The sequence below is a fragment of the Arvicanthis niloticus genome, chromosome 1 (assembly GCF_011762505.2).
Source record: "Arvicanthis niloticus isolate mArvNil1 chromosome 1, mArvNil1.pat.X, whole genome shotgun sequence".
NCBI classification, from domain to species: Eukaryota; Metazoa; Chordata; class Mammalia; order Rodentia; family Muridae; genus Arvicanthis; species Arvicanthis niloticus.
Genome location: NC_047658.1, coordinates 144,279,312 through 144,291,413, shown reverse-complemented (window position 1 = coordinate 144,291,413; position 12,102 = coordinate 144,279,312). Strand labels below are relative to the sequence as shown.

The following is a 12,102-nucleotide window of genomic DNA, read 5'->3' as shown; positions in this document are numbered from 1 at the left end:
GCTACAGAGTTAATCTCTGAATAAGTAAATGAATTGGACAGTTATTACCTCCACAGAAGGAACTTTATTTCTGTGGAAAATATTTCTTTTCGGGTATGCTAATATCCAAAGATTCAGAAGCTCTCTAAATATATCCCTAGGTATTCAGGAATAGAGTCCTGAGGCCTCAGATATGTGGGTCAAATACCAGTCTCTAACATACTAAGGCCCAAAACTGAATCAATATTGCGAGTAAGAAATACAGGAAGAAACTCATGGCCTTTATAACATTTCCTATGTGTTAGAACGTCCTAAAAGCTACATATTAACTCTTTCACCTTCACAATAAGTCTATAAAGTGAATGCTATCATTACCCTTGCTTTTCGAATACATATTCATTATAACTGCCATAAATTTCACAGTTCAAGATTGATGACTGGAATATGTGTCTTGGTGGTCTGGTTCCAAAGTTTACATCCTCAAGTCTAAGATCAGATTGTGGCAATGGCACATCTGCAAGCCAGGTACAGAGTTCAGCTCACACTGACTTCACAGAAAGGGTGATGCGCCCTTTATCATACAGTAAATTTGCCCTTGGCTCTGGGAATGAATACTTTATAACATCTTGTCTGTTTACAATGGGGGAGAGGGGATAACAGTCATGTTTACAAAACCGGGGGTCTTGGCTTTAAAGAGGCTGAAAAACCAAGGTCAGCGAGAAGGCAGTGAGGCAGATCCACACAGGCGTTAGCCCCATTCACATAACTGTACCCTTATAAAAAGCCGGGAGCAGCAAGGCTTGAGGGAACTTCACTAATTGACAACACAGGAAGGCCTACCCACACAATGCCACTAGGGAAAGACAAATGGAAGCTCATCATGGGCCCTCTGCACCAGCCCGCCCATTGTGCCTTTCCCACCACTAAGTAAGTAAGCACCGAGCAGAACTGTGAGCACAGCACCTCTGAGAGAACAGGCACCCTGAAGGCCACTGGGCCTCCCCAGCCGCTGCCTCCTGATGGAGGTTCAGTATGAGTTCTGTTTTTGCCACCCGGCTTTTGTCAATCATTTCTGTGTGGGGTAATCTTTTCCTCGGTAGGACAGATAAAGCTGCGGTCCTTGATAGTTACTCTGGGATGTAATCATGTACTACTTTGCATTGTAATTTAAATGTTTATATATGCTATATATTTTGATTCTCCAAACACACCAAAGCCCCTGAGTATAGCTTCATGCCTCAGTTCTTAATGAGTTAAGTATTACCAGCAGCAGAGACAATACAGGTTGGTAGTTAAGAGCCTAGGCTCTTTGGATGCTTGGCTAGAATGAGACTCTGGTCCTGGTGGCTTCTTTTTCATGCATATACGCTTGATTCTACAAACACACAAACATCTTCCAAATTAAAAATTCCACCACTAACCTCGCCTCAGACTTCAGTCCTATCTCCCCACATGGAAGTCTGATGAGCACTTATCTTCAGTTTACTCGGAAGGGAATTCCTAACCCCATCCCCCCAGCCTGCTTTTTCCATCATCTTCCTCATCTTAGTAAAGTCCACTTGTCCGGTTTCTCAGACAAACCCCCGAAATCATCCCTCACTACTTTTCTCCCTCTTCAAACCACAAATGACTGAGCACAAGCATATCCAATCTCTGGTCCAGAACAGTGACAAAGGCAGCCCTACATATTTGTAAATGACATGGGCTGGGCAGACCTCAGCAGGCCTGCCTGCTGCCTGCTGCCAAACTTGACTACTTGACTTAGAACCCCAGAACCCCAGGGGCAGAAGGATAGAACCAATTCACATGAACTGTCCTCTGACCTCCACACCTATGCCACGGAACACGTACACACATGCTCGCGCACACACACACACACACAGCATGTGTACATACGTACATACATACACCTTTATAAATAAATGGTTTTTTTAAGTTGGCCACCTCTGATGTTACAGCCCTAGCATCTCCACTGACATCACCCTAGTCTCAGCCAGCATCATGCCTTGCTTCAAAGCATCACCGACTGCTTCCTACCTGGTATGATTTTACCTGGCCTCACCCCTCCAGTATCAACGCAGTAGCCACACAGTGTATAATGGGGATATTAGACCAGAAGCTCCTATAAACATTTTTCTCTCTTGCAACAGCCTTGCAAAGCCCTGTGTAATTTTGCTGCTCTGGGTTAAACTGAAAATCTTACATCCTAAGGAACCCCTTTGGGACAAGCAAACTGAAATGGTTTGCCACTATTTTGTTTCAAGATCCATGGACTATGAGAGATGCATTTGAGTCCCATGTTGTGAAATATATTCAGTCTAATAGCCCTCACAATTCAGACTCCAGGGGTTGGGGAGATGGCTCAGCGGTTAAAGCACTTGCTTTGAGAAGCATGAGGACTGGAGCCTGGATCCCCAGAACCCTTGTAAAATGCTGGGCAGGTGTGGTGCAGAGCGGAGTCAGGTCTGCTGCTTATGTCTTAGTATGGTAGTAATACAGATGCCATCTGAGTACACACTGCATGTTCCGTGCTTCGCATTCATGACCTCATTAAATATTTACGACCCCTAAACAGGAGACTCTGCCAGCAGCCCAGTTTTCAAATGCAGTTGAGGAAGATCAACTCATAAGTCTAAAGTCTCATAAAAACACAGCCAAGACTTAATCCCAAACCCACCTTGCCCGGTATAATTTTAAAAATATCATGTTATCTGACTCTCCCGTCAGCAGTGGCGCTCAGCACCATGGAGAAGGATGGGAAGCGCCAGCAGAGCGGCTGCATGCGCAGCTCACCTTTGAAGACCCGCAATCAAGGACGCTCAGTAGGGGATTCCTGACGTGCACCGCTGCACCCATCAGGTGCAATCAACCCGAGGACAGGGAAAGGCAGTGGGAACTGTGGCGTGGCTAATTGTTAGGCAGCACTAAGTTACCAACGCACAAAATGAGGAGCAGGATACAAGGAGAAAATACTGAGGCCCCTCCGGCACTTCTCTGAAAAACCCACTTGCTCGTTCTGTCCTTGAACGAGCAACGTTATTCTTTGAACCTACGATGTGCGGGGCAGGAAAAGGAGCTGTCAGTATTATTCCCTTTTTAACCCAAAGTTGGTTACTATATTGGCTTAATATATTAGTGTAAGATATATTGTTCTAGAAATTTTAGTTATATGCAGCTTTTATTAAACTTTTCTTGTTTGTTTGTTTGTTTTTCGAGATAAAGTTTCTCTGTGTTAACAGCCTTGGCCATCCGGGAACTCACTTTGTAGACTAGGCTGGCCTTGAACTGATGGAGGTCTGCCTCTGCCTCTCTGCCTCTCTCTGCCTCTCTCTGCCTCTCTCTGCCTCTCTCTGCCTCTCTGCCTCTCTCTGCCTCTCTCTGCCTCTCTCTGCCTCTCTCTGCCTCTCTGCCTCTCTGCCTCTCTCTGCCTCTCTCTGCCTCTCTCTGCCTCTCTGCCTCTCTCTGCCTCTCTCTGCCTCTCTCTGCCTCTCTCTGCCTCTCTCTGCCTCTCTGCCTCTCTGCCTCTCTCTGCCTCTCTCTGCCTCTCTCTGCCTCTCTCTGCCTCTCTGCCTCTCTGCCTCTCTCTGCCTCTCTCTGCCTCTCTCTGCCTCTCTGCCTCTCTGCCTCTCTGCCTCTCTTGCCTCTCTGCCTCTCTGCCTCTCTGCCTCTCTGCCTCTCTGCCTCTGAGTGTTGAGATTAAAGGTGTACACCATCATGCTGGGCTGGAATTAAATACTTTTGAAAGAATGTTCCCCAGGACTTTTAATATCTACGGAGAAATCTAGCCAAGCTCCTACATACACACAAATATTCATAAATATGACAGACCCAGCAAGATAAAACATGAGAGCTCTTATAAATGCTACACTACTCCACATTCATTAAAGGGATACTTTCGTAATCTTTTCGAAAAACTGTTAAAGATTTATTTTAATTGTATGTGTATCCATGTTTGTTTGCATGTATGTTTGTGCACCATGTGAATGCAGAGTCCAGAAGAGGGTGTCAGATTCCCTGGGACTGAAGTTACAGACAGTTATGAGATGCCATGTGAGGAACTGAAGCAAGGTCCCTGGGGAAGCAGCCAGTGTTCCTAACCTCCAGCCCACTAAGGTGGCACCTCAGTGCTCCGGAGACACACAATGATGTCAAGGTAAGAGCCAGTCACCCTTTCAAGTGCATAACACAATAAGATCTTCTAGCAAGTTTCTATGCCACACAGCACACAGTGCAAAACTCAAATTTTAAAAAAAATGCCTTGTGATTTGAAAATAAACATGATTTACACTACCCTAAAGATTTTATTCCCGTATTTTAATTTTAGCAACTAGGTTGGCACAAAAACAGTTTCTTGCACATAGTTTAATTGTGTAAACAGGGACAGAATCCATCCTCGTCTGTATCTCACACGCCAACGGTTAACCATTAAGGTATAAGCTGTCCTGTAATACTTGGTTGTCTAGTATTATGGGGCTTCGGGGATTTAAACAAGAGAATTAGCTTTCCCAGATGCCTTTTTGAATTATTTGTATAGGACTCCACCTAGTGGTTGAAAATAAGAAAATTAACATCTAAATGTTAAAAGGGGTGAAGTGAAAATTAATGCTTTTATTACCATCTGTTACCTAATAAGCTGACACACTTGGGTGTTCTGATAGGTGCTACATTTTGTAAATGAAATGAGTTAGAAATACTTTATGGTTTTATTTTGGTAAAGAAAAGGTGATGAAAAAGTTAATTTGCCAGAAAAGGGCTCAGTTCTGGTAACAATCATTTTTAATCATAAAGCACATAGCCTTGTAGTATTTTCAATATTTTATCTTTCACTGTGTCTTCATTATAAAGAATAAGTCTATCACACAGTATCTAGGAAGAAAATAAAATTTACTGCACCTGAAACAATTACTTTTTCCTAAAACACCATTTAAATTTTTTTTTTGGATATTATATTTACATTTCAGATTTTATCCCCTTACCCCATTCCCCCCACCACCCAGGAACCTCCTATCCCATCCCTCCTCCTCCTGCTTCTATGAGGATGTGCCCCCACCTACCCCCCCAACTCCCTCCTCCCCACCCTATAATTCCCCCACTCTCGGCATCCAGCTTTCATGGGACCAAGGATCTCCTCTCCCACCTATGCCCGACAAGGCCATCTTCCCCTACATATTCAGATGGAGTCATGGGTCCCTCCCTATGTGCTCCCAGGCTGGTGGTTTAGGCCCTGGGGAGCTCTGGTTGGTTGGTATTGTTGCTCTCCTCATGGGGCCACCAACCCTTTCTGCTCCTTCAGTCTTCTCTCTAACTTCTCCATTGGGAAACCCTCTATCAGATCAATGGTTAGCTGTGAGCCCCTGCCTCTGAATGTGTCAGACTCTGGGAGACCTCTAAGGAGACAGCTATATCAGGCTCTTGTCAACATGCACTTCCTGACATCCACATCAGCGTCTACCTTTGGTGTCTGCACATGGGATGGATACCCAGGTGGAATGGTCTACAGATGGCCCCTCCTTCAGTTTCTGTCCCACACTTTGTTTCCATACTTGATCCATTGAGTAATTTGTTACTCCTTCTAAGTAGGACCGAGGCATCCACACTTGGTCTTCCTTCTTCATGAGCTTCATGTAGTCTGTGAGTTGAATCTTGGCTATTTCAAGTTTTGGGGCTGATATCCGCTTATCAGTGAGTAAATACCATGTGTGTCCTTTTGTGATTGGTTTACCTCACTCAGGATGATATTTTCTAAGTTCCATCCATTTACCTAAGAATTTCTTGAATTCATTATTTTTAATAGCTGAGTAATACTCTATTGTGTAAATGTATCACATTTTTTTGTATCCATTCCTCTGTTGAAGGACATCTGGGTTCTTTCCAGCTTCTGGCTATTATAAATAAGGCTGCTATGAACATAGTGGAATACATTTCCCTGTTATATGTTGGAGCATCTTCTGGGTATATGCCCAGGAGTGGAATAGCTGGGTCCTCAGGTAATGCTATGTCCAATTTTCTAAGAAACCTCCAGACTGATTTCCAGAGTGGTTGTACCAGCTTGCAACCCCACCAACAATGGAGGAGTGTTCCTCTTTCTCTACATCCTCGACAGCATCTACTATCACCTGAGTTTTTTATCTTAGCCATTCTGACTGGTGTGAGGTGGTATCTCAGTTTTGTTTTGATTTGCATTTCCCTGATGACTAAGGATGTTGAGCATTTCTTAAGGTGTTTCTCAGCCATTCAAGTTTCCTCAGTTGAGAATTCTTTGTTTAGCTCTGTACCCCATTTTTAACAGGGTTATTTGGTTGTCTGGAGTCTAATTTCTTGAGTTCTTTGTATATATTGGATATTAGCCCCTATTTAAACTTTTTTTAAAAAAGAAATATAATCTCAAGGCATTTAATCCTAGATTCCACACATTACCTATTTTTACTGAAAAAACTATAGTTTCCCCCCCCAAGGAAAAATAAGCACTCTTCTTGTATCTCAGAATGCTTCATTCTCTAATAGGATACATGAGACACACAGGCAAAAGAGAGCTGGTCCAGGTCTAGGTCTGCAATGTTATTTGTCAGAAAACAAAAACAAATGCATTTTTATTAAAATTTAATTGTTTTTCAAGAAAGAGAAAAGGGAGCACCTAGCAAGAAAAGGGACTCCCGAATGTTAGAAACTCAAAGAAATACTTCCAGGGTCCTCTGGGCACTAGTGACCCAGCTTTCAGCTGTGCTTTCAAGCCTTTCTAAAACCTTTTTGAGAAGAAATTTCGCAAACTCATCTCTGACAAGCTGCAGGAGCCACTGAGTCCCTTTTCTACCTCTTCAATATCAGCCTCAAGGGCACTCTTGTCATATCCTCAGTGACAAAGTAGGTTGGATTTGCATCTCTAGCAGTGAAGACCCGTTTCATGCCCTTCATCCTCTCAGTGTAAGTGGTTCGCTACTTTCTTGCCAGTTCTTCAGAGGCCAAATCAAGTTTAGTTTCCAGCTTACGTTCCTAGTGTATTTCTAAAAGAAACCTAATATTTCATATTCATAAAATTGCTTATCATTTCTCTTTAAGTAATCTCAAGTTTAAATTTAATTCTCAGATTCTGAATACCACTCTTATTAATATCATAAGTTTTCATCCTTGGCTATTAAGGATTGAGAATAATCCAGTCTTTCAGTGGCTCCGCCTCTTCAGAAGCAGTTCAGAATCCACCTGAGACCCTGGAGCTGCAGCTACAGATGGGCCTGAAAACCACAAGTCTTTGCCGATATTCTTAAGGCTCTGGGTTTTCAGGAATAACTATGCAGAAACCAATGAGGTAAAGCTTTATTTAAAAACAGTGAAGAGGCCATGTAGGAGAAAGGTTCTTTATTTAGTTTAAAAACAGGATCTTTATTTAGTTTAAAAACAAAAAAACAATAACAAAAAAAAAACCCCCATGTGATCTGGAATTATTTTTCTTTTAAACAAATATCAGATCCTATCCAACTTAAATTAGCAAAACATTTGCTCAAGAAACTACTTAATTTGAGGGAAAACTCCATTCCAAGGCTGCTTTATCTCACGCAAGCCTCGATATAGCTTACATTCCTTTCCAGCTTCAGCTCAAGATGGCTCCTTCAGCATTTTACAGTTACACTAGATAACTCTCCAACTACAGGAAACTTTGCCCAGCCTCCCACACAAAGTCCACACTATCTTTCTCATTCAACTTTGTTTGGTGTATTTTTGTCTTCTCAGTTACTTGAGAAATGATGTCTCCCATCTTTATATTCAATTCAGAAGTATGAAGATGCAAACTGTAAATCGTAATAAAAAAGAGTTGGTCACCAGAGGGCGCTCTTCACCGACGGGTGAACCAGCAATCTTAGAACTGCATCAAAGTACATCAATCCAACAGTCTGATTGACCTCTGAGAAGTAAAAAAGCAAAATAAAAATAAGGTTTCTCTTTTGGGGTTCTTTTTGTGTTTGCTTGTTTGTTTGTTTGTTTGTTTGTTTGTTTGTTTGTTTGTTTGTTTGTCTGGCTGACACAGGGTCTCTCTGTGTAGTTCTGGCTATCCTGGACACGGCTTTACCTTGAATTCACATAGATCTTTCTGCCTCTGCCTCCCAAGTGCTAAGATTAGATGTATGCACCAGGCCTGGCTAGATTTTTCTTTTTAAAGCTATTTTTATCTTGTTACTTATTACTTTAAAATAAGCACTTAAGTGGTGAAACAGAACTATAAACACAACAAAAACTCTCCAAACTCCAGCTTCTGTAGGAGTGGCCAGCATGGCACAGGAGACACTTTTATCTGTTACACACTACCTGACATTTAGTTACCAAACGGTACTGAAAGAACACACACACACACAAACAATTTTATTAAATGTTATATTAAAGTCACTATTTGACTTTAAAATAAATATATAAAAAGTATGTGTATTATATATACCAAAAGCTGATAAAAAAAATCAGCACTGATTTTAATTAAATGAACTGAATATCAAACTGTGCTCCATTTTCTAGACCAGCATTAAATTCCTACAGATTGATTATTTTGTAATTTATTCATGTCAAGTGTTGTATGTGGATGATACTAAAGTCCCAGATTAGTCAAAGGTTTCTATCAGAGGTATGAACTGCCTGATCTCCTTCACCTTTATGTGTTTACTGTGATATGTACGTGTGTTCCTGCACATGCACCTGTGCCATGGTATACACACAGAGGCCCGAGAACAGTTTGAGGGAGCTGGTTCTCTCCTTCCACTGTGTGGATTCCAGGGATTGAACTCAGGCCAGCAGGCTTAGCAGCAAGCCCCTTTACCAGCTGAGCCATCTCATCAGCCAATGTGTGCAATGACATTAAAAGAATCTGGGAAGCACCATCTGATAATCTAGAGGTAAGTCTCTAAAGCTAATTAAAATGGGAAGACTATGGGAAAACAGTCCCAGGACTGCAATGCTGATTTTGCAAGCTCTCCTCCCAAACTATCTATAATATTGAACTGCTAAAAATTATTATAACAACAATAACACAAATGAGGATTAAGGTACCCAGAAGTTGGCTGGGTATTCAAACCAATGAGGTAGTAGTCTCTGGCTGCACAGTAATTGAGAGTTTCTAAGAACTCTGTGGGAGGAGCTATAGAAACACAAGACCCAACTTCTTTTGTTAATCCCGGAAGAGAGTTCTGGTTTACAAAACACACATTCTTTGTATGTTTGCCCACGAAACAGTTTATCTAGTTTGCCACATGTGCTCTTAAAACTCTTTAAGGAGGCTAGTGACAAAGCTCAGAGGTTAAGAGCCCTTGTTGCTCTTACAGAGGACCCAGCACCCACACAGTGGCTTAAAACCATCCATAACTCCAGTTCCAGGCCCTTTTCTGAATTTTGTGGCACCAAGCATACACATGATACACACACATAGATGCAGACAAAACACACATAAATCTAATAAAATAATTTTAGTGCTTTATAAGATAATGGCAACCTGATTCCCTTGAAATCTGAAATATTCAAAACTTTTTCTATAACAGAGCTAACATACCCCACCCACTTTAGGGTCAGAAGTGCTGGGGACTGAGCCTCTAGTTTGCTCATCTGTAGCACTAGAACAGGAAACACATTATAAGACTTATCTGGCTTGCCTGAAGCTCCCTGAAGAAGCAAAATTCAAAAACTGAAGGGATATTTTCTTAACTTTCTGACTTTGAGTTTTATTTACCTTGTGTTCCACTCTGTGGAGTTCCTGTAATTCATTCTCACTAATAGTGGCCCATCCCCATGCACAGGAAACATTAGTTAACATTAGTTAACATTACTTCCTGTACCCAGAGCTGACAGTCCTGTGACTGGCATGAGCGCTCTGTCCAGCACTGGGTAACAGCACAGCACACATGCTAATGGACATCCTCTGTGTAATCAGCCAGCACAGACTTGGCAATAGACTCCCTCCTTCCTGTCGTCACATTCTTGACCACAGAGATGTTTCTTCCTGTTCACTTTCGGACTGCTTGGTAAGATGCAAAGGGTGACAAAGGCCAGCACCCAACGCAGGTCACTTTATCTGTCCTCTAGAAGAAACAATTGCTGATATCATTTTAAATTTAAAAACCTCGAACAATTATGTAGACTAATGCATGTGGATAGGGACTGCTTCCCTTGAACAGTTTAGAAAATTCAATAAAAATATCAGGTGGCATACAGAGCAGATCTAGCCCCCATTTTGCCAAATAGCTTTAGAGTTGAACTATAACACTGTGCCAAAATCCCTCACAGCAACATCAGTTTACAGTTAAGAAGAATGTGCTAAAGCGCTGACTTCTCATCAAAACAGCAGAAAGACTAGAATAAAAACAAAAACTAGAATCCCTTTAGGTTCCACTGTTTGGAACTGTTGTGCCAACAGGAAAAACACAAAATTCAGACAGCAAAACTTCTCTGACACAGTAATAAGGAGAGCCCAGAATACATGGAACAGCCAAAGCAAAACCAGATGTAAACTGAAATCATTGGAGAAAAACATACCACATTTAATGATTCTATCAATTAAGCAAAGGGTCCAAATCCGAAAAGCCAGAAAGTGAAGAGAGGAAGGACTCCTCAGTCAGGAGCGCAGACAGGAGCAACAGGAAATCATCCGCTACCAAACCAAAGGCAGCTTTAAAAATTGAACAGAACAAGGCCTGGGACGATGTCATTGGTGAAATGCTTGCCTTGAAAGCACAGTGACCTGAGTGTGATCCTTCGAACCTGCGTTTTAAAAGCCAGCATGCTGGTGCACACCTGTAATACCAGGGGGGTCAGCAGAGACAGGTGCATCCCTGGGGCTAGCTGGCCATCCAGGTCAGCCTAATTGGCAAGTTCCAGACTAGTAAGAGACCCTGGCCCAGGAAAAATGTGTTTGTATCTGTAGAATGACAGTCAAGGTTGGTCTCTGGCCTCCACATGCACACGTATACACAAGCACGCACAAATGCACACACATATATCAACAACAGACAAGCTAAGTGAGTGTCAGTGACTACCCAAAACTAGAACTGATGAAAGAATTACCAAAACAGAACAAATTATTAAGACATACAATTATATACTTAACTCTAACTTGATTATATGGATAATTTAATAAAAGACAACATCTTGACCAGCTAGAGACAGAAAGCCTCAAACAGGTTGGTTACTGCAGAAGAAACAGAGAATGAAAGACCCTTCAGGCTGATGCTCTCCAGCCCCGTAGGCGGCAGGTTTAGTTAACGATCATGCAAAGCACAGACTGAAGGAGCGCTTCAGTTTTGTTTCATGAAACAGACACTGAACTGACTTAAAGACTGTCCCAAGGAAGCAAGTAGAACAAGCTCACCTTAGCAAGATCAAATATCCTTCAAAGCCCACAGCACCAAAATTAAGCACATTAAGAACACCACCACCACCACCACCAAGCTGCTGTTCTGCAGGGATGTTTTAGTTAACAGGAAACATAGTACCAATTTAGCCACTGTTGCAGCAAACAAGCAAGGTGCTGAAAAGTACAGGACACAATTCAGCCTCTTTGTTTAAAAACTCCCCTAGCCCCAAGGTAAGAGGTGTCCTTCAGAGGGCCACTAGAGGCTTCCCTGGCAGTTAGGGGACAGACAGTGCTGACTCTCATCTCAGCATGCAAGGCAGCTCTAACCCAAGGTGCTCAGGACCAAAGGCGTCTGGTATCATCTTCCTTCAGATTGTGGGAAACGTGCACATACCTAAGGCAGCACATCTTGGAGAAGGGGACATGAAATGCATTTAGATTTCTGTACACCTCCTACACAGAGCTGAAATGTAACACAGCACTATTTCTGGTAACTGCATATAAAACAAACCATGGTGTGGGATCTCCCCCTTGTGGTTATGTTGGTCTCAAAAAGTCCCAGACTTTTGGGAGGGCATTTTGGAGATCAGATTTTTCAGATTAGAAACACTCAGCCTGTACTCTGTTCAACTTGTGCATTAGAATATTAAGTCAGAAAAGGAAAAAAAAAAACAACCTAAGATTTAAGAAATGAGAAGAAAAAGGTAAACACTTTTCTAACTGCATTATTATTTACTACAGGTTGAAATGTCCTCCGCAGGCTAAGGTTGTGAACATGTATTCCCCAGCTGGTGGAACCTCTT

The 12,102-nt window shown here is 42.1% G+C and overlaps 1 protein-coding gene across 3 annotated transcripts in view; it reads right to left on the bottom strand.

Annotated features, from left to right (window-relative positions):
* Positions 1 to 12,102, bottom strand: part of Exoc6 (exocyst complex component 6) — a 146,297-nt gene that overhangs the window by 109,008 nt on the left and 25,187 nt on the right. The gene's annotated exons all lie outside the window — the stretch shown is intronic.